This window comes from Oryctolagus cuniculus, chromosome 15 (assembly GCF_964237555.1).
Source record: "Oryctolagus cuniculus chromosome 15, mOryCun1.1, whole genome shotgun sequence".
NCBI lineage: Eukaryota > Metazoa > Chordata > Mammalia > Lagomorpha > Leporidae > Oryctolagus > Oryctolagus cuniculus.
Window position 1 is genome coordinate 54,943,423 of NC_091446.1, and position 20,818 is coordinate 54,964,240.

General features: G+C 41.7%; 1 protein-coding gene across 7 annotated transcripts in view; it reads right to left on the reverse strand.

Moving 5' to 3' along the window:
• The window catches only part of LOC127484203 (uncharacterized), a 256,632-nt gene that overhangs the window by 18,316 nt on the left and 217,498 nt on the right, over positions 1 to 20,818 (reverse strand). For 5 of the 7 annotated variants that reach the window (XR_011382413.1, XR_011382412.1, XM_070057710.1 and 2 more), the window contains 2 exons: positions 10,403 to 10,604; positions 2,509 to 2,657 (listed from right to left, as the gene is read on the reverse strand). The gene's annotated coding sequence lies outside the window, so the exon portion shown is untranslated. Of the gene's footprint in view, positions 1 to 2,508; positions 2,658 to 10,274; positions 10,605 to 13,507; positions 17,255 to 20,818 lie in introns of those variants that run through there. The other 2 variants (XR_011382414.1, XM_070057715.1) reach the window with 2 other exon arrangements.

The window sequence follows — 20,818 nt, forward strand, 5'->3', positions numbered from 1 at the left end:
AAACTGAGGCTCGGAGAGACTAAGAAATTTTCCCCAGGTCGCATAGCAGTTGGTGGCAGAGCAAAAAATTGGAGCTCAGTTAGACCAGTTCCAGAGCCCACACACTTAACTACTACTTGATATTTTTCTTGGAGGATCTTAAAGATTTCTCCAGCTATAAAGTATGTTCTTCAATTTATGAGTAGCATTTTGTTTCATAATTAACAAGGTTTCATTGTTATCTTAATATATTTGGACCACATGTGGCAGTTAATTTCCACTTAATCCAGTTGAAATAAAAGTGTGAACTCAGACCTATTTACCCAATTACTGGCTCAGAACTAATTTTCAGCAAAATTAGGAAGTACTAGTCAAGAGAACACCAGTGGCTGTGGATACTATAACTTACTCTCCAGTTTATTATGAACATGTTACATTTAAAAGATGAGCTTTTTCCTGAAGGGGAAATTAACTACTTTTGGCTCTTTTCCAGTAAGGAAAGCCCTAATCCAAACACAATTTTTTCTCTCTGGTCCCCTATCCATTTACTCCACCCCAGTCACCACAAACACAGTCTGACTGTGTGGTCTGACTGGTTGTTGGTGGTGGCAGTGATTTTATGTCTACCACACCTCCTCCAAAAAGGAGGTTGATATTCCAACTGAATCTATCAACAAGCTTAGGTTTAGCTCTTAGAGTATTTCTAATATTGCTTGAGAAGTGGAGGGTTGAAAAAATATAACACACAGTTTATTACCCTGGAGATGCTCCAATAGTATGGGCACAAATATAGCAGATAAAAACGCAGAAAAGAATAGAATAAATGGCAAACAAGATGTTAGGAATTTAACTGCTGTGGTGGACATGCTAGGAGAAATGATGACTGAGGGGTAGAGTGGGGAAGAGAACAAGAGATCAGATGAGGTATAGGCAAGCCTTGGATTGGCTGGGGAGAGGATGAAGGGGGATGGAGAGGAAGGGCTTTGAGGGTATGAGGCACAAGGAATAGAATGAACATGATGTGCTATGGCACTGTGGAGAGACTTTCTGTGTTGAGCAGATTTTCAATCAAAACTGCAGATTAAAAACTGGAAATTTTCATCTGAAAAGACTGTCCTGGGTAGGAACTACATTTCTTTTGCTCATTATCATGCCTCTGTTTTCTACAACAATGGTTACACAGAGTAGGTATTCAACGGATAGCATTCAATACCTAAATGTTGCATTTCATGTAGACCCTATGCTCTGAAAATGTTGTTCCTGGATCTCATTACCTGGAACTTGCCAGAAAAGAAAACTCTCAGGTCCATGGACATTGGATCTGGCCCTATTGGCCCAGAAACCTTAGGATTAGGGCACAGCAAGCCCCCTGGGTAATTCTGATGCACACTAAGATTTGAGAAACACTGATGTCAACCAAAACCTGATAATGGCAATTTTCTTTTTTTAACCTTTATTTATTTATTTATTAACTTTTATTTAATAAATTTAAATTTCCAAAGTACAACTTTTGAATTATAGTGGCTTTTTCCCCCCATAACCTCCCGCCCACCTGCAACCATCCCATCTCCCATCAAAATTCATTTTCAATTATCTTTATACACAGAGGATCAATTTAGTATATACTAAGTCAAGATTTCAACAGTTTGCACCCACAAAGAAACACAAAGTATAAAGTACTGTTTGAGTACTAGTTATGCCATTAATTCACATAGTACAATACATTAAGGACAGAGATCATATATGGGTAGTAAGTACACAGTGACTCCTATTGTTGATTTAGCAATTGACACTCTTATTTATGACGTCAGTAATCACCCGAGGCTCTTGTCATGAGCTGCCAAGGCTATGGAAGCCTCTTGAGTTCGCCAACTCCGATCATATTTAGACAAGGCCATAGTCAAAGTGGAAGTTCTCTCCTCCCTTCGGAGAAAGTACCTCCTTCTTTGATGGCCCATTCTTTGCACTGGTATCTCACTCACAGAGATCTTTCATTAACTTTTATTTAATAAATATAAATTTCCAAAGTACAACTATGGCAATTTTCTTATTGCCTCTAAAATTGGAGATACTATCTATTCTCTTCCCAGTTTGCTTTTTAATGGCAAGATGGGAATCTGTATTTTTTTTTTTTATAATTCTGGCACATAACAACCGAAACTTAAGGAATGGTGATGATATTTTTGTATTTTAACAAAACCAATTGTCTAAATTCAAATAAATGAAAGTAATTTTATCCATTAACTGGGGGTTAAAGTGTGGGAGAGTCTCTGACAGGTAGGAAAGGTCAGATCCCAGGGCTCAGAAAGGCAGTTCCACTAAAAAAAGCCAAAAATAGATCAGATGACTAGTTACCATTTTGATAGTTGACCGCCCAACTATCAAAACTATACCAACTATTAAGTATTTCTCCTGCCTTCCAAAAGCCCAGCAACATCACCGTAACAGGATAAACCACACAATCAAAGGGATGGGGAAGAACACTAGGATCATGTCAATTAGGTTTGAAAAACTGAAAAGGACAGAAACCTGTGAGATCTTCTTGGACCAACTTGAGGGCACCAGTGTTCCTGTTGGTAAAGGCTGAGTGCAGACTCCTGAGAGGATGAAGTCCAGAGGTCAGCAAGTCTCCTTCTCTCCTGGAAGTCAATAAGTCTTCTTCACAATAGTGCATAGAACTAGAGAACAGCAACAGACACGAGAAAACATAATTCTAAACTCTGCATTGAACAGATAGGAAAATGGAGGCATAAGGAAGTCAAGATTGCTCCAGTCACACACTTGTTACCAGAAGACCTAAGAATAAAATCAGTGAGTTCCTTGCATGCTCTCTGTCCTGGGCCACAGCCTGTTCAGTGAACCCACACTGTCAAAGCCTTCCATAACTACGTCCTGTGGTCCTGTGCTTCATCTATCCTTACCATGTGGATGCACAGAGCTAGAAGAGAAGACTAAACTGGGGCTCTGAACACACACAGGCCCTGGCTGAGTCCAGGTGCCTGACAGTTTACTCACCTGTCCTACTTTTGTAGGGGGAGCTGCATCCTGAGTGTGTTAGGAAGAAAGGCTGAGGGCAAACAGGGATGGTGCTGTTCGTTTGCATTTTCAAATATCTCTTGTTCATTTTTTTTAAAAAAAGCATGCTCATTAAATTAAATTGACTTTACCACAATAACAACAGATAGATTCATCTTCAATGTTTGAGCATTCTTTGAGGCTCAATGTTGGTGTATTGTTTAATATCCAATTTAATCCTCTTACAAATTTTATCAAACAACTAACATCTCTTTAATCAGTAAATAACCAACATTCCTTTAAATGTCTGTACATCTCCCACTGCTAAGAAGATGAATGTATATGGATCTATCAAACTTTTGTTGTTGTTGTTTTAAAGATTTATTTATTTGAAAGTCAGAGTTACACAGAGAGAGGAGAGAGAGAGAGAGAGAGAGAGAGAGAGAGATCTTCCATCCGCTGTTTCACTCACCAATTGGTCGCAACGGTCGGAGCTGCACTGATCCGAAGCCAGGAGCCAGGAGCTTCTTCCAGGTCTCCCACGTGGGTGCAGGGGCCCAAGGACTTGAGCCACCTTCTACTGCTTTCCCAGGCCATAGCAGAGAGCTGGATTGGAAGTGGAACAGCCAGGTCTCGAACTGGAACCCATATGGGATGCCAGCACTTCAGGCAGGGCATTAACCCACTGCACCACAGCGCCGGCCTGGATCTATCAAATTAATTTCCCAAATATTTAAATATTGCTTGCTAATGTAAGTACTTCTAAACATTTGATTAAAGCCACAATTTGGCCATAAGAAATTATCATTTAAACGTGCAAAAGAAGACAAAATGATGAGAGGTTGACTGTACCCTGAAACTAAAACTAGTTCCCCAAATGTTAATGCTATAGATATAAATACTATGACTTCATCTGCATTTCTTCTCAGGTTTGCCTTTCTAAAATTTCAGCAATTTTAGTATTTTTATACCTCAGCAGACCAAAGGGAAAGGACCAGCCTCAGAGAAGGCAATAAACGGATTGACATTTGACCTGTTGCAGTATCTAAGGTAGTTCTCATTCTCTGCTTATTCAGCCACAAGCTCTTTCTTATAACAAACTTTCATCTGTTACATCATGGGAGTCTTAATTTTCTGTATTTTATACAGATTTAAATTTTTCAATCCTAGTGCTTTTCTGAAATGATTTATTCTGTAATTGGGCCTGGCTGTCTTTGCTACATTGTCTTGCTACTTTGATATACTGATTCTGCCTATTAGCACTACAGAAAACTCATGTAAGCTCACCAATAATTTGTTTAATATAAGTCTTGCTGGTGTTTTGTTATACTCAGGAGGGCCATCTAGAGCAGAACTTTGAGGCCAGCATACTGTCTATTGCTACATGTGAATTACACGGCTGCCAAATTGTAGAATCACTCTGCCCTGAACTTTTTGGAACCTGAGGGTTTAGGAGCCCTAGAGGGAGGACAAGGCAAGAAGGGGACATCCAACACAGCCTTATAGTGTGGCATGAAATAACGTGTCATTAGATAAATGTCGCTACTTCCCGTGTATGCCATGAAATAAGAGATTTGGGAAGCACTGGCTATGAGGATCCACCTTTACAGAGAGGAGGGACTAAGCCTGCACGGTGCTTTCTCTTTTCTAGGATGTGAGGCTAACTCATCTTTCTGGAACACACCATGGCCTGCCTCTTCCACTGGTTGTTTTGTGTTACTACCAGACCTGGTGAACTACAGGACCCTGTTTTGCCAGTTCTGATTGGTCTTTCTTATTCTCCTTGTAGCCTCCCTACCATTCTTCAAATGCTATTTATTTTTTCCTGTTAAGACAGAATATAAAAGGTACCTAACTCTAAATTATAGACTGTTACCTTTAAGAAACAAAATATTTATATATAATTGTATTACCTTAATTTGAGCCGGCGCCGTGGCTCAACAGACTAATCCTCCGCCTTGTGGCGCTGGCACACCAGGTTCTAGTCCCGGTCGGGGCGCCGGATTCTGTCCCAGTTGCCCCTCTTCCAGGCCAGCTCTCTGCTGTGGCCTGGGAGTGCAGTGGAGGATGGCCCAAGTGCTTGGGGCCTGCACCCCATGGGAGACCAGGATAAACACCTGGCTCCTGGCTTCGGATCAGCTCAGTGCGCCGGCTGCAGCGGCCATTGGAGGGTGAACCAATGGCAAAGGAAGACCTTTCTCTCTGTCTCTCTCTCGCTCTCCACTCTGCCTGTTAAAAAAAAAAATTGTATTACCTTAATTTATAAAATCAATAAGAAATTGAATATAGTCCATCACATTAACTCTCTTTGAATTACAGCTACATTTTTATGTGCTTCATACCAACTTTCTGAGTTGTGAATCATTAGGAAATAATAATTTTTCCTAAATAGTTGCAATCTATTTTGGAGAAATATTACTAATTATTTTATGTATTTTTTGTACTCAATCTGGCTAAGGAAACCTCTTTAGGTGAGCTCTTTCATCCTTTGAGCACTGTGTCTGGCACCACAGTTTCTCAGAACCATCCTTACTTTCTCCTGACCCCAAAATGCAGAATCAAACACCTTCCAAAAGATCTTGGTGGGGCCGGTGCCATCGCTCACTTGGTTAATCCTCCCCCTGCAGCACCAGCATCCCAGATGGGCACCAGGTTCTAGTCCAACTCTCTGCTGTGGCCCAGGAGGGCAGTGGAAGATGGCACAAGTGCTTGGGCGCCTGCACTCGTGTGGGAGACCAGGAAGAAGCACCTGGCTCCTGGCTTCGGATCAGTGCAGCACCAGCCATGGAGGCCATTTGGGTGGTAAACCAATGGAAGGAAGACGTTTCTCTCTGTCTCTCTCTCACTGTCTAACTCTATCTGTCAAATAAAAATAAAAATAAAAATATCTTGGTGCCCTTTATGGCAAAAGTTAGAGAGACTCAAATCTGAGCATTAAAAGTTCACAATGGGCACAGCTATTTGGCTATCTTTAAACTACTTTATCAACTACTGGTTTACTACTACTCAGGACAACTTTATCAACTACTGGTTGGGATGCCCATATCCCAGATTGGACTAATTGGGTTTTAGCCCTGGCTCTTTTCCCAATTCTAGCTTCTAACTAATGTGCACCCTGGGAAGCAGCAGATGATGGCTCAAGTGGTTAGGGCCCTGACATCCATGTGAGAGAACTGGGCTGAATTTCTGGCTTTGCTCTCCCCACCCAAATTTAGCGGCATTTGGATAATGAACTAGCAGATAGGACCTTTCTCTTTGTTCTTTCTTCCCTTCTCAAATCAATCATTTACACATTTTTTTTCAATGCAATGAGAATAGGCAGTGGGGACAACTGCAACAGCTCCTGCCCTTGAGCCCACTTCTAGCACTGGTGAACAGAACTGGAAAATATACGCACATTTTTAAGGAAAATAGAATTTTGCATTTTAGTGTAGTATATTTCCATGTGCTACTTTATCAGCTACTGATTGTCCCTTCTTTGACAACAGCAACCGTAACAGCATTCTAGGATCCCACGACCCCACTACCAGCCCAAAGTCATATTTTATTGTAGGTCCTGCAGGCTTTTTTCCTGGCCTAGTGTCTTCATCTTTAAAACAGGATGGTTCTCCAATGTGACAGTAGTTGAAAAGATAAAAGGAAATGTTGCAGTAGGCCATGAGAATGAACACTACTTTTATCACCTAGTCCTCCTATGATGGCTTGCTCACAATCTTCTCAGGATTCCTAGGACTCACTTGTGATCGTATTTCCCTGCTTCCTGTCTTTGCTCACAATATACCCTCCCATTAAAATGTCCTTCCTTCACTCATTCTTGTTGACACCAGGCTCAGTTTAAATGCTGCCTCCTCAGGGAGACGCCTTGTGTTTTCAGGCAGGATGAACCCCTTCTTTGCGGAGTTTCAGGAGTACATCAGTGATTCTGTCTTTAAAAATCACCATGTTATGTGATTTCAAGGTAGGTTTGTGGAGGGCAGAGATCACATTTTATTTAACTTTACAGATCAAATACATGTGTGAGCCAAATACAGTGCCTTGTGTGTAGTAAGCAAGATATGTCTGCCAGACTGAATTGAAGTTTGACTAAAGCATTTGCTGATTTGTCTATTAGTGTACAATTACACAAGTCAACAGAGCTATTGAATGGGGAGGATGAGCAATTATTTCAAACACTAGACTTAGACTCTGATATCATCCCAGGCTTCTGGAATTAAAGTGTAGGCTTCTTAAACTGTAGAACAGAATCAGCCAAGGGACTTTTTAAAAATGCACATAGTAGGTTGTAGCCCAGACCTAGTCCATCAGAATCTGTGATAACAGGACAGGCAATCTGCATTCAAGACATTTGCTTGGGAGATTAGTATGCCCAGCAACAACTGAGAATTGCTGTCTTAGACAAGTCCTGGCCCTCATCCCACTCAATGCAGGAACCAATGCTCTCCAGAGATCCCTGACAACTGACCTGTCCCCATTCATGAATCTTCCCGTAGCCTTTTTAAGTCCTTATGATAAAGTGCCTCTGATGCTGTGGTAAATGTCTCTACCAAGATGTGAACTAGTGAGGAAAGAGATCCTTTTGACTTCCTGATATTATCTCATGCTGATGAGACTGTACTTCATTTTATTTTTTAAGATTTATTTATTTACTTGAAAGGTGGGGGGGAGAGAATCTTTCATCTGCTGTTCACTTCCTAAATGGCCGCAACAGCCAGGGATGGGCCAGATCAAAGTCAGGAGCCAGGAGCTCCACCTGGTTCTCCCACAAGGGTGGCAGGGGCTGAAGTATTTGGGCCATCTGCTGCTGCTTTTCCAAATGCATTAGCAGGAAGCTGGATTGGAAGTGGAGTAGAAGGGACTTGAACTCTCACTGCAATATGGGATGTCAGTGTCCCAAGCAATAGCTTAACCTGCTGTGCCACAATGCCAGTCCCTTTAGTGAGATTTGAGAATAATCCTCCAGTGGAGCAGTGGTTCTACCCATGTGACAGCGGTGAACTGAGATGGGTGGGGATTTGGTGGCAGAATAGGTCAGATTTTATTCTCAGCATTACCATGTGCTGGCTGTGTGACCAAGGATGAGTTAACAAGGCTCTCTGAACTTCTGTTGAATTTTCTATAAAATAGAGAAGAACCTCCTTCAGTCACAGGATTGTAGTGAGGACTTGATGGAAGGCGAAGATATATGTAAAAATGTTTTATAAAAAACTCAGAATGACCTCTGTTTACTACCTTCAATGTTTGCATCAAATTAAATGGCTCACCTCTAGAGAATTTCTCATCTCCTGGTTTCTCATGGCTGGAAGGAGGACTCTGAGAGCAGCTTCACCACGGACACACATGACATTCATGACATGCACAGGTGCCAAGCCTGTTTCTAGTCACTGATCATGTTAAAAGGAACTGCTTAACTTTTGAAATCTTTACCTAGTATAGAGTTGGCCTTCTGTATATAAAGATAATTAAAAATGAATCTTAATGAAGAACAGGATGGGAGAGGGAGTAGGAGGTGGGGCAGGAGTGGGAATGGGGGCGGGTATGGGGGGGGGAAGAACTACTATATTCCTAAAGCTGCGCCTATGAAATTTATATTTATTAAATGAAAGCTTTTTTTTTTTTTTAAAGTAACTGTTTGGTCCCTCTGGTCTTCAGCCGTAAAATGGGAGTTCAGCTGCCATTTTCATGGAGGAAAATGCTCTACACAAACCTCAATGTGGATAACTAAATATGAAGTTCCTCTTGCTCACTAACACGGACGGTTTTGATGGTGCTGGAGCTCCGATCCTGTCCAGTGCCTGAGCTAATGTTCCATTTGATTCAGAAGTAGTTCTTGGACACAAGCAACATATAAGCTCAGAATAAGCAGTTTAAAAATCGGGGTAGAAGAAGCCTCTCTATCTGATGCCTTAAAACTAGCCTGTGTGATGGCTTAGATTCTCTCTCTTGTAGAACGGAGAATAGCTTTACCCCCTCCCCCACCATGTCAATACCCTTAGTTACTCCTTTATGAAAGTCCCAGAGACCCAGGATTGCACTTTGCACACATAATCATTCAATATCTCTTAAATATGTCCTCTCTATCCAGAATAGTATCTTGATCTAAGGTACGTTGCATTGGCAAATGTGCTGGTTATGACTTAATACTTCTCTGTAGATCTCAAAGTTCCTGATAGAGCCAGAGAAGATCTATTATTTACAAAGAGCCTTAAAAATGTAGCATTTTAAAAATGTGTTCCATGGTACTCAGATTCTGTCAGATACTCCTTGAAAGGGAGAGTTCCCTTGTCAAATAACTAGGAAACAATGCCAACTTCTACTTGGGAGGTCTTGATACACAATGGAATTTTAGGGGCTCTTACAAGCCTTGTGGCAGTTATGTTTTTTGTTCATTTGAAAACCTGTTAACTTATTTTTAAATTGGCAAATAAAAAATATACTTATCATGTATAATGTATTAAAATAGTTATACCATGTATAATGTATTAAAATAGTCCACATTGTGGACTGGCTAACTCAAGCTAATTAGCATTACCTTCACATACTTATTTTGTTGAGAATACTTGAAATTTACTCTCACGGTGATTTATTCTTTTAGTGTTATTAACAAGAGTTACCTTGTGGTATAATAGATCTCTTGAATTTGTTCCTTCTATGAGCTGAAATGCTGCATCCTCTGAGGCACATCTCCCCATACCTTTCTTCCCTTCAGCCATTCACTGGGAACCCTGAACTTACTCTTTGTTTCTAGTTGTTCAACTTGTTTAGAGTCCACAAATAAGTGAGGTCATGAGCATTTGTCTTTTTGTGCCTGGCTTCTTTCACTTACATAAAGTCCTCCAAGCTTGAGACTTCCTGTTAATATGGGGCATAATTTGGTAAACTTTACACTCTCTTGTGACCTCAGCTTCCTATGTCCTCGCCGGTGTGACACAAGCTGCATGTCCAGCAAGGCAACCACCTCTTGTTGGGCTTTTAATTGCCAGTCTCTGCCTGTGACAACTTCGTCCCTAAATTAACCTAAACTCTGACTGGTTAATCTTGTGGTGATGTTGTGACCTCTGGTTGCCCTTCAAGGTAAAAGTTAAGAGCATTTTTCCCTTTAAATTAATATTTTTGAATCATCAATAAGTTCTCATGCTTCAAATATCAAACAGTAAGAAAAGCATTCCCCCTACCCACTCAACTTCTTTTTCTACTACCAACAGCAGAAAACTACTACTTCTAGTTTCTTGTGGAACCTTCCAGATGAATGTTTTGGTATATTCATGACAGTATGCAATATATACCAAATCTCTATCCACTTTTATGGAAATATTAACATTATACATATTTTAAAGAGCAAAACTGCTTATTGTCATCCTGAAGAGGATAAAAGTCACAAAATTGAATTTCACTTTGAAGTTTTAAATACCTAATGTTTATGAGAGATAATATGCTCCTAGAAGGCCTCAAAGTCTTAGGGTTGGCAAACTAGAAACTGCTATGTGGCAGGATCCCCATCAGGACTGCAATCTGTGTCAAGTTCATGGATGTGCAAAGGCTCCTTTCAATCTTGCTGTGGTAGAGATCTGGCCACCTGTTGGATACTTCATTGCTGATAGGAAAGTTGCATCCTGCAAAAGCGAGGTAAAAATACAAAAGGAGACTTGTCAAACAGACGGCATTAGTATCATTAGAAGGACAGCAACCAGGGGCCCAGGGAAGGGGAAAACAGAGCTGCAGATGACACATAGCATGAAATATTCAGCAGCAACCCTGAGGGGTCCTCAAAAAATTCATGGAAAATGCATATGATAAAAGTACTATGCATAATTTCAAATTTTGTTGCACCAAAATAAGTTTATATTTTAACCCCATTTTTTCCATGAATTTTTTGGAGTCCCCACTTATTACTTCTTTTTGGATTTTAAAACTCTTGAAGCAGAAGATTTTCTGACCATCAAAGGCAGAATGGTTAAGAGGATTTAAAGTCAATTGAGCCTGTTTTTATGTCCCAGCCCTGTCACTTACTTTCCGTGCAAGCTGGGGCAAGTTACCAAAACCTCTCTATGCCTCAGTCTCTTCATCTGTGCAATGGAACTTTCTTGGTACATTAGGCTGCCTCCTTACCCCATGCAAGTAGCAATCCATTCACTTCAAAGCTCAGGCTGAGAGAAAGTTTTTGGTTGTGGATGGTGTTTGTGCCTTTCTTTTGCTATTTCATTAGAGACTTCAAATTATACAGATTTGAAGCTAACTTGATGAATTAACCACTGAATGACACTTTCTATTCCAATAGTTGACAGAGTCACATTCTTTCACTTTATGTTAGTCCCTGGAAGTGGCCTAGTGCACCAGTCATCTTGCTAATTTGCAGTAATGGCCAAAGGACAGAGCCACTATAAATCCTATTCATTAGCTCAACAGAAACTCTGTTGAATCCATGTTCTTTACATAAAGTGGAAATGATACTTGGAAAGTACCATGGTCTGAAATCCAGCTGTTTAATAAGAACCACATTGCTGATGTCAGCAACTAGGAAGCTGTAACCTGTTAGAAGTCTTTCAGATTCTAGCACCATTTGGATTTATAACAATTTTCCTTTTTGCCTTAAAGCAACACATAATCTTAGAATTTCAAGGAGAGTTCCATGTGAGAGACCACTGAGGTCATATGAGAGCTCCTAGGGGAGTCATGCTATTAAAGAAATAGCCATCACCAAACAATGAGGAAGAGAGTTACTTCATGAAGTACAGATCCACAGAGTTCTTCAGAACTAGGATCTCCAGACAGTTTTCAGACACTGGAGGAAGTCGAAGTCCCTGGAAGCCACCACAATACAAGGAAAGGAGGGTAATTCTTTCACATGTGGCCACTGAAATAATAGCTAACCAGACTTGACAAAAATAGCTGGACATTTCCAGGAAACATGCAAACCATGGATCATCAATTAATAAATATGGTGTCCATGTCTCATCGGGGGCACTCAAGATAAATAGTATGAAAAACAGTACTTAATTTTTCTCCGGGTGATTCTGCTCTGGAATCAGCTAAATGACATGAAAATTGTCAGCTGTTATGGATGAGAATAATAACTTCACAAAGTAATTTTCATCCTGAACTCAGAGCCCGTCTGCTTCTCCCTCCCCTCTCTTTCCACATGCTGTAATGGGATAAATGATGTTTTCAATCACTGAAGGATGGGAAAAATTAAGAAGCTTTAGGAAAAGTATATCCTGAATTTCCAAAAGCTGTCTAGGTCAGTCCAGAGTCTAGTCAGAAAGTGTATTCATCCTGCCTGGATATTTCCATTGACAGCGGAAGCAAGGCAGGGACAGCTGAAAATGATTACACTTGTGACCCTTTCCCAGGGAGATCCTAGAGTTGAAGATACTTGGAGGCCCACAGCTTGTTACCATTTTGCCTTTATTTCTCTGGGTAAGCAGTCATGCTGAATGAATTTGTGATTCACTTAATAAACATTTGGGAGAATGATTTCTTGCTTCCCTGAGCCATGTTTTTTAATCTGGTCTAAGCCACCCTTCAAAATATGAAGGAAAAAAAAAGCCAAAAAAAAAAAAAAAAAACTACCAAAGGACTGTTTTTCTCAACTTGGGTGAAGGCTGTTCTCATTCTGTATGTGTTATGGAAAACAGCATGCAGTAGGAAGGTCATTCAATGAGGGGTCAGCCTCACCTGCAGGGGGATGGTTAGAACTGCTACATTTCAAGTGGTTTGGAAAGTTTTTACAGTCTAGAAATGTAGGGCCCTATTATCCTTCCTGCATTTGGTGAGCCTATCAGATTTCATAACACTACCCAATTTCTGTCCCAATAACATACTCTACAGTTAACAAAATGCACTACTCAAATCCCCTCAAGGAACCTTGTTCACTGTAGATACATATTCTTTCTCTAGAAAACGGTTACATAAAGCTATATGATGCAAACCGTGTATATTCTTTCTTACATTAAAAACTGAGGACATTTATTTGGCTTCTGCTGAGTTTGAATAATGTGCTTGGTCAAGTCAGCTGAACGCCACACTCAGGTGGGGTTGGGCAAATTGATCTAGAAGTCATTCAGATGAAAACTCCAGATGTCCCAAATAACCAGCTTAATTTTCAATTCTCTGGTTGTTTCTCATGAGGAGATTTAGCCTTAAGCAAATCCAATAGCATTTTTGGCTGTAACATTTATTGAGTTTTAACAGGAAAAAATTTCTGAGAACATAATTTTTGTTTTCATACAAAGCAATGTGCAAAGTCTTCCCAATGCCATGTATAATGCAGCTGAACACAGATCTTCGTGTTGACAGAGCCTATTACAAGTAAAATGTAGATATATTCCAGTTTCAAGTTCAGAGCTGTTGGTGTCACAGTATCATTCTACTACATACTTATATATTTGTTTATATCACTGATTGTAGAGTAAATACATTATTCAAGGGTTTGGCAACACTACCTAACAGCCAATGTTTCATGACACATGATGACATCTGAATTTGCTGCCAGAAATTCAACGTATGCAACACACACCTGTCTCATTTAAGAAAATAGGAAGGAAAATATCAAATGTCCCAATATCATAATGTTCCCTCCTGGAAAGCTAATTGCTGACTGTTTGCAGTAAGGCATTCATGGACATAGTCTTCCTGTACAAGGATTGCTGTTGACTTGTTTCATAGATAGCTGTATATGAGCTGAAAGAGAACAGCATACAACATGCTTGCTTTTTGTGGACATTTATGCTTCATTTAAAGAATTCCAGTGAGCTGATTTTAATTTAGCAACTGCAAAAATGTATTACATACTGCCATTTAAATGGGTTTTGATTTGAAAGATTCTCAATGCATTTTCTAGAACTTATAGTTAAGCTTGGCTTCACTTTATCTTCCATCTGTTACTGAGAGTTCTTTCATTATATTTCCTTCTATACGGTACCACTTTTCTGCTGTTACAACTTTCTCCAAGTTTTTCTTTTGCATCTCTGTCATCCTAGTTGTTCACTAAAATAGCGCTCCACAATTTTGTGCTAGTTGTACAGTGTACAGTAGTTAGGATGGTGGCAATATTAATTGTATATAACAAATAGTAAGTCATAGTAACAATATGATATAGATATTACAGCAACAATAACCACCGCAGTGCAAATAGCTTGGTTTTGCCTTGCTTCTGATAACTGCTTCTCCATTTCCATTAGGATACTTGATACTCCCTTACTATCAGTCTACATGGGAATAGGACCCAGGCCTGGCCAATAGGAACCACTCCATCCTCTGGCCACAGTGATTAATACTGTGTGATCCAATCAGGCCAAGGAAACCTTATTGCAGGATTTTCAGGAAACTCAGGATCTTTCCCTTCTGAAGTTGCTCAGCTGGGAGGTTGCCTCAGCATCCATCCATCTTCCCATCCTGTGAGTACAGTCAGCCCGACAATGAAACCCCAATCAGGAGAACACAGAAATAAGTGATTTAAAGAGAATCCACAAGGAGGATCATGGATGTGCTCCTAGATTCCGATGCTTCTGAAACCACACCTTTGGGCCTAAGCTAAGTGGAGCCGGGCTTCTCTCCCCTGCAACTGGGAAAGTCCTCACCGGCACAGAGGTGGCTGTGTCTTTTATTGAGACCAGGGTTCATGCTTCAATGGATGCCATCTCACTGGGTGCACACCAGAGTCCTACCTTTATTCTCATTGTATAGATGAGGAAATACAGATGTGAAGATATAAAGTCACTCTGAAGTTATGCCACAGGCAAGGAACATAAAAGCCTCTGAACTGATGATATTGATAAGAATTCTTCATTGGAAACAAAATCGAGGACAATCAGTTCCAAGGGTTCATTGAAAGCCATGATATATGTCAGGCTGTGTGAATTATGGCTCCTTAACTCCTGGAATAATTAAGGTGCCCCCTGTAAAGGGTTTTGAGATAAGCCTAAATGGGCTTAAAACTGGGGAAAGGAGGAGACAGAGGTTCACCCCAGAGTCTACTCCAGCCAGCATTTGCAGCTTGCAATTAATTTGTTGTGGTCTGGCCTAGGGCGAGGTGAGGTCATCGTGGTGAAGGTAAAAGATGATCCAAATGTGTTCACTGTGCCAGGCCTGGGCCTGCTTGCCCTCAGATCTGTGCCTTGCCCCTCCCTTGCCCTGCTCTGCCTCTCAGGGGAGCTGCCTGCTGTGGACTGCCTTTCCCAGGCTCCCGAGCTAGATGACTCCTGCCTTGGTACAATCAATGGCAAGTGCTGGTGAGATATCGGCTGGGAGAAATGAAGGTAGAGTGGTGTGTTTCTCCCGCTCATTTGCTGCCTCAGCCCCATTCTCCGGCAAGAGCTGGGTCTCCATGACTCCAGTTCCTACAGGATAGACTCACCCTGCTCCCACTTCTGCCTCCCAATGCTAGAGCTCTGTGCACATTGCCTTCGCCTCTACAGCCAAGGGGCTATAGATGCTTCCTGCAGGTGCTGATTTTGGGCCACTGCATTGTCTCTTCTTGGCATCTCATGTCCTCTATCACCTGCATACCCAGGGCCAGGTGGTGAAAACTTACATTGTTTCCTGTTTTCCTGGTTAGCCAAAGGTTCAAAATGCAACTACTTCTTGAGGGCAGTAACCCAGCATTTGTAAACCCTTGTGTAGTAAGTGCTTAAAAATAACTGATCACTGGAGCAGGCACTAGACCTAGCACTTAAGACGCCCACCTCCCATATCAGAACTCCTAGTTTCAAGTCCCAGTTGCGCTGGGATTCCAGCTTCTTACTGGTGTACACCGGGAGAGGCAGCAGGTGATGGCCCAAGTGCTTGGGTACCTGCAACCCATGAGGGAGACCCAGATGGAGTTCCTGGCTCTAGGTCTGAGCCAGCCGGGACGTCTCAGGCATTTGGGAGTGAACCAGGAGATGGAAGCCCCCGCCTCTCTCTCTTTCTCAAATAAACTGATAAGTAAAATATTGTTTAAAAGTAAGCTGGTTGGTTTGAAATCTCTTGCCAGCCTACCCCTTTCTTTTTTTATTATTCTTATTTTTTTGACAGGCAGAGTGGACAGTGAGAGAGAGAGACAAAGAGAAAGGTCTTCCTTTGCCGTTGGGTCACCCTCCAATGGCCGCCGCGGCCAGCGCACTGCACTGATCCGAAGGCAGGAGCCAGGTACTTATCCTGGTCTCCCATGGGGTGCAGGGCCCAAGCACTTGGGCCATCCTCCACTGCACTCCCTGGTCACAGCAGAGAGCTGGCCTGGAAGAGGGGCAACCGGGACAGAATCCGGCGCCCCAACCTGGACTAGAACCCGGTGTGCCGATGCCGCAAGGCAGAGGATTAGCCTAGTGAGCCGTGGCATCGGCGTCAGCCTACCCCTCTCATTCACATGCTCTGCTTTCACAAGCCTGCTCAGGGAATCAAAGGTCCTTTTTCTTTGCCTCATTTTAAGGGACTGCTCCTCTCAAGTTCCTACTTACTCCTCTGCAGGCTTCTAGGAGCTGGGCAAAAGAAGCTTTTCCTAAAAATCTTTCCGCCTTCTCAGTGATCATATTAAATATCTGAAGTTGCGTGGGCTGGCCAGAGCAAACATACTTCCCTTTTCTCTGAAATCAGGGTATCTCACCATGACACGTTGCTGCAATTGCTTTTTTTTTTTTTTTTAATTTAAAAGACAAGTCTGATATACAATGAAAACGGTGGTTGTGGTTAATGGACTTAGTATACGAATTCCTGTTTAATCCAGAAACTTCACAGGTAAGTTTTCATTTCAGTGGTGAACCTCACTATTCTTATAGCATCGTGTTGAAAAACATGCATATTTAAATAAAAACCATTTCTTTTAAGCCATTGCTTCAAAGTACAGTCAACCGGAATTCCTTATTAGTGCCTGGAAGAGTCAGGAATTTCATGTTTAACCTCAGCCTTACACATCTGCCTGCCCTTGTCTAGAGAACTCCATGTTTCCATCCAAGTATTTCTTGTTGGTCTGTTTGAGCACCCCTTGCCAGAAGGTTCTGCATGGGCAAGCAGGGTCATGGGTGCAGCTGACTGGAGCTGACAGAGACAACAGGCTGCTTTGGTGGAGTGTTTTGTTGGCTGTATCATCTGCAATTGGGGTTGGCCAGAGTAGGAGAGCTTTGGGAGGACCCACAGGAAGTGGATATTTCCTGACCAGCTCATCCTTTGCTGACTCTCCAGCGTTTTCTTGTCTACAACTAAAACGTTTTGCCTTGTATATTCCTGCCCAAGGCCTCTGGAGACAGTGGGTGGTGTTTTTTTTTTTTTTTCTTTTGCATTTTTTCAACTTGTGCCAAATATGTCAGGCGCTAAGTCTATAATGCACAGATCTTGGCCCCAGGCTTCTTGGGAGCTGGCCTCTCTCTGTTTCTGATACAGGCTGCTTCTCAGTGACCATATACATCTGAAAGCCCGGCCCTTTAAAAAATCTTGGCTTGGTGCTTCTGTAGAGATGAGAAACTTGCTAAGAAAACACTGAGGACAGAGGCCTGATAAAATCTCCCCTTCCTGTGATCCAAGTAAGAAGAGAGAGAGGATGGGAGCCATCCAGACTGGATGGCCAAAGGACTGCTATAGATTGAATGTGTGCCCCAAAAGCTATGTGTTGTAAACTTAATTCCCAATACAAGTGTTGAGTGGTAGGACCTTTAAGATGGAATTAAATCATGGGGACTTTGCCCTCATGAATAAATTAAGGCCATTATTGAAAGCATGTGTTCGTTTTCAAAGAGGAGAACTCACCCCCATACACACCCTGTCCACTTCTGTGATACCTTCCACCACACTGATGTTGCAAGAAGACCCTCAGCAAATTTGTCCCTTCAATCTCCACCACTGTGAGCCAAATAAGCTTCTACTGCATATAACTTAGCCAGTTTGTGATAGTCTGTCACAGCAGCTGACAACAGATGAAAGACCCAATTGGAAGCCCCCTTCAGTCTTTTTCTTACAACCCAGCCCTGGCTTCATCTTCCCTTCAGATTAAATCATCTTGGTAGGGCTACCATATCTGGTCAAACAGGTTGTGCACTGTTCAACTCCAGGAAATGCCATTCTCATCAGCTCTGAGGCTGCACGGTGTGCTGTCTACATAACTGTGCATGGAAGCCTTGTTGTGGAAGTGAGACTTCTCTTGTTATTTCTAGACCAGAATGGTCTTTGTCTTAGCTCCAACTTACCATGCAGACTTTTTCTTGCCTTAAGAAAGGGAGGGTGGGGGAGGAGCCATAGCATAGTAGGTCAAGTCTTTGCCTGCAGTGCTGGCATCCCATACAGACATCAGTTTGAGTCTTGGCTGCTCCACTTCTGATCCAGACCCCTGCTAATGGCCTGGGAAAGCAGTGGAAGAAGGCCCAGGAGCTTTGGTCCCTGCACCCATGTTGGAGACCTGGAAGAAGCTCCTGGCTTTGGATTGGCCCAGCTCCAGCCATTGTGGCCATTTAGAGAGTGAACCAGTGGATGGAAGGCCTCTGTCTCTGTGTCTCCCTCTCTTTGTCTATAACTCTGCCTCATGAATACATAAAATAAATCTTAAAAAAAAAAGAAAAGAAAAGAAAGGGAGAGTGATTTCTATGTCAGAAAGCTTTTATGAGACTCAATGAATTGGCAGAATGGAGACTAATATTACTTGGGAAAAAATCCTCCCCAAAAACAATGTAGTATTATTTTAAAGTTGACACTAATACAATTACGCTCTGGGAATGAAAACTTTACCCATATGAGCTAAACTAACTTCTTCCATGTGCTGAGACAACCATGGATATTAGCAAGGGCTACTGTGCCTTGGGGTCTCCAACAAATGAGGCTGACCTCAAATCAACCATGCTTTGGAAAATCATGGATTGCAAGTGGCCTTAAATTACTATGGCTTCTCTGTATTAATCTGATTCTTGAGTTGAGAATTGTAATGTTCGTTTTTCTTAGTCAGCCTCATTAGGACAGGCAGGAAGAGCTGGGGGAAATGCTGTAGGTTACAAGATGGTCTTCTAGGACCAGATGGGTTCAGAGAGAGGGTTGCAGGAAGACTCAAAGAGAAGAAAGCTATGGAACCAATGAGGAAACCAGAGAGAGGCTTTTAGCTAAGGGGTAACCAGATTAGCTTTGATGGGAAGGGTCTGGGAGTTTAGAAGCAGCTAAGATAGATGTCAGATATTGCACATACAATGAAAAAGTATGGTCTGTTCATGGGCTAGTGAGATAAACAGTTGAGTAGAAGGGAGACTGTACATTTGGGGAGTGAGAGAGAGTGGATTGGTGGAAGGGAGTCCCGGCAAACCACAGACCACAGAGGGCTATGAGAGCACCCACCTGGCACTCAGACCCTGTGGAATGTGAATTTCCATGGCCATCAAACCAAGCATGTGGGGAAAAGCCTGTTCTTTCATCGAGGTCACAACCTCAGAGAATCTTAAGAGTTTTTTTTTCCCCCTGCACAGTCTGGTTCTTCTCTCTTTATATATAATTTCCCATGTTGGGACACACACTGCTTTGCCAAATAAATAGTCTCTTCCTTAAGGGGTGTTCAGACTGGAACTTGTTTTCAAAAATGTGTTTGTCTCCCAGCAAAGAAAACAAATAAATCATTCTAAAACTGGCATCCTTCAAGTCAGAAACCAAAGCAAGTTGTTGCAAAGAAAAGTATTTGTCACTGATAATTCACACTGACACCAATGTTTGTTTTTTAAAAATCTTAAGTCCTGAAACTCTTTTTCAAGTGGTGTTGAACATTGAGTCAGAAGCTGGACCTCCCTCAGACAAGGGGGTTAACTTTTCTGGAATAGTACATGATGTGGGAGTAGCTCAGTGCAAGCCCAACTGCCATTAGGCATTGAATTCATCATGACCCGTCTGTCCAGTAGAGCTGGACAGAAGGTCAGTTCACAGAATTTTATTTCTTTAAATGCAATTTATCAATTACATTTCTTCCTTGACTTGCGCTCTGTGAATCTTCCAGCACCACTACATCAGAGAGTACTTCTAAACAAGCACAAATATGATGGATTTTAAACAGTTCATTGAAAATGTGAATTACCAAAAAAGAAAAAAAAAGCTATCCATGGATTTCAACATTATTTTACACAAAAAATAAACTTATCTTTTAATTCTATTTCTCCACAAACTTTCTGAATTACACTTATAAAGAAAATTAACATGTCTCCTTCAAAAATTCTAGGGGATCAAGATTTTCTCCTTCTCACAGACCCCAGAAAGGGTGCAAGGGAGAACAGCAAAATGGAGAAATCACCCTCATGGAGGCCAGGAGATAGGACATTGGTAATGGTACACAGGTGGATATAGTGCCCACTGAGAGATAAGCTAATGGAATTCAGGGAGGTGGATTGGAGGCAGGGGATGGAGTCTGATGAATGATTTCTCTCTTTTAGTAGAGAAACCAACTGCAGCCCTTGGAAAGGGGAATGACATAGGAAAACTGGTGTCTGAGAAAGTTATTCCAAGAGAAGCGGGGAATCCAAGATATGACTTCAAGAACTGGAGAGATTTGGACGCCAGGATAACTGGGAATTAACCAAGGGCTCAAATCCAGCACCTGACAACAGGCCAGGCTAAGAGCAGCTCATAACATTATCTAAAGTTCTCACAGGACTTTACAGCTAGCATGACCATAGTGGAAAAAACTGTTTCCTGGAATCAGTCAGCATTTGGGATTGCTTTATTTGGGGCATTTATGTCAGAAATTCTTGTCTTCTCTCTGTAACACCTCATGCTTCCTCCTCCCAAAACTCTTTCTCCCCATTTTCCTGATGTCATATCCTGGCATTCTAAAAGGGAGGGAAATTATATAACTGTCTGAAGTATTGCAGAACATGAATTGATAAATAAGCTATGTAGA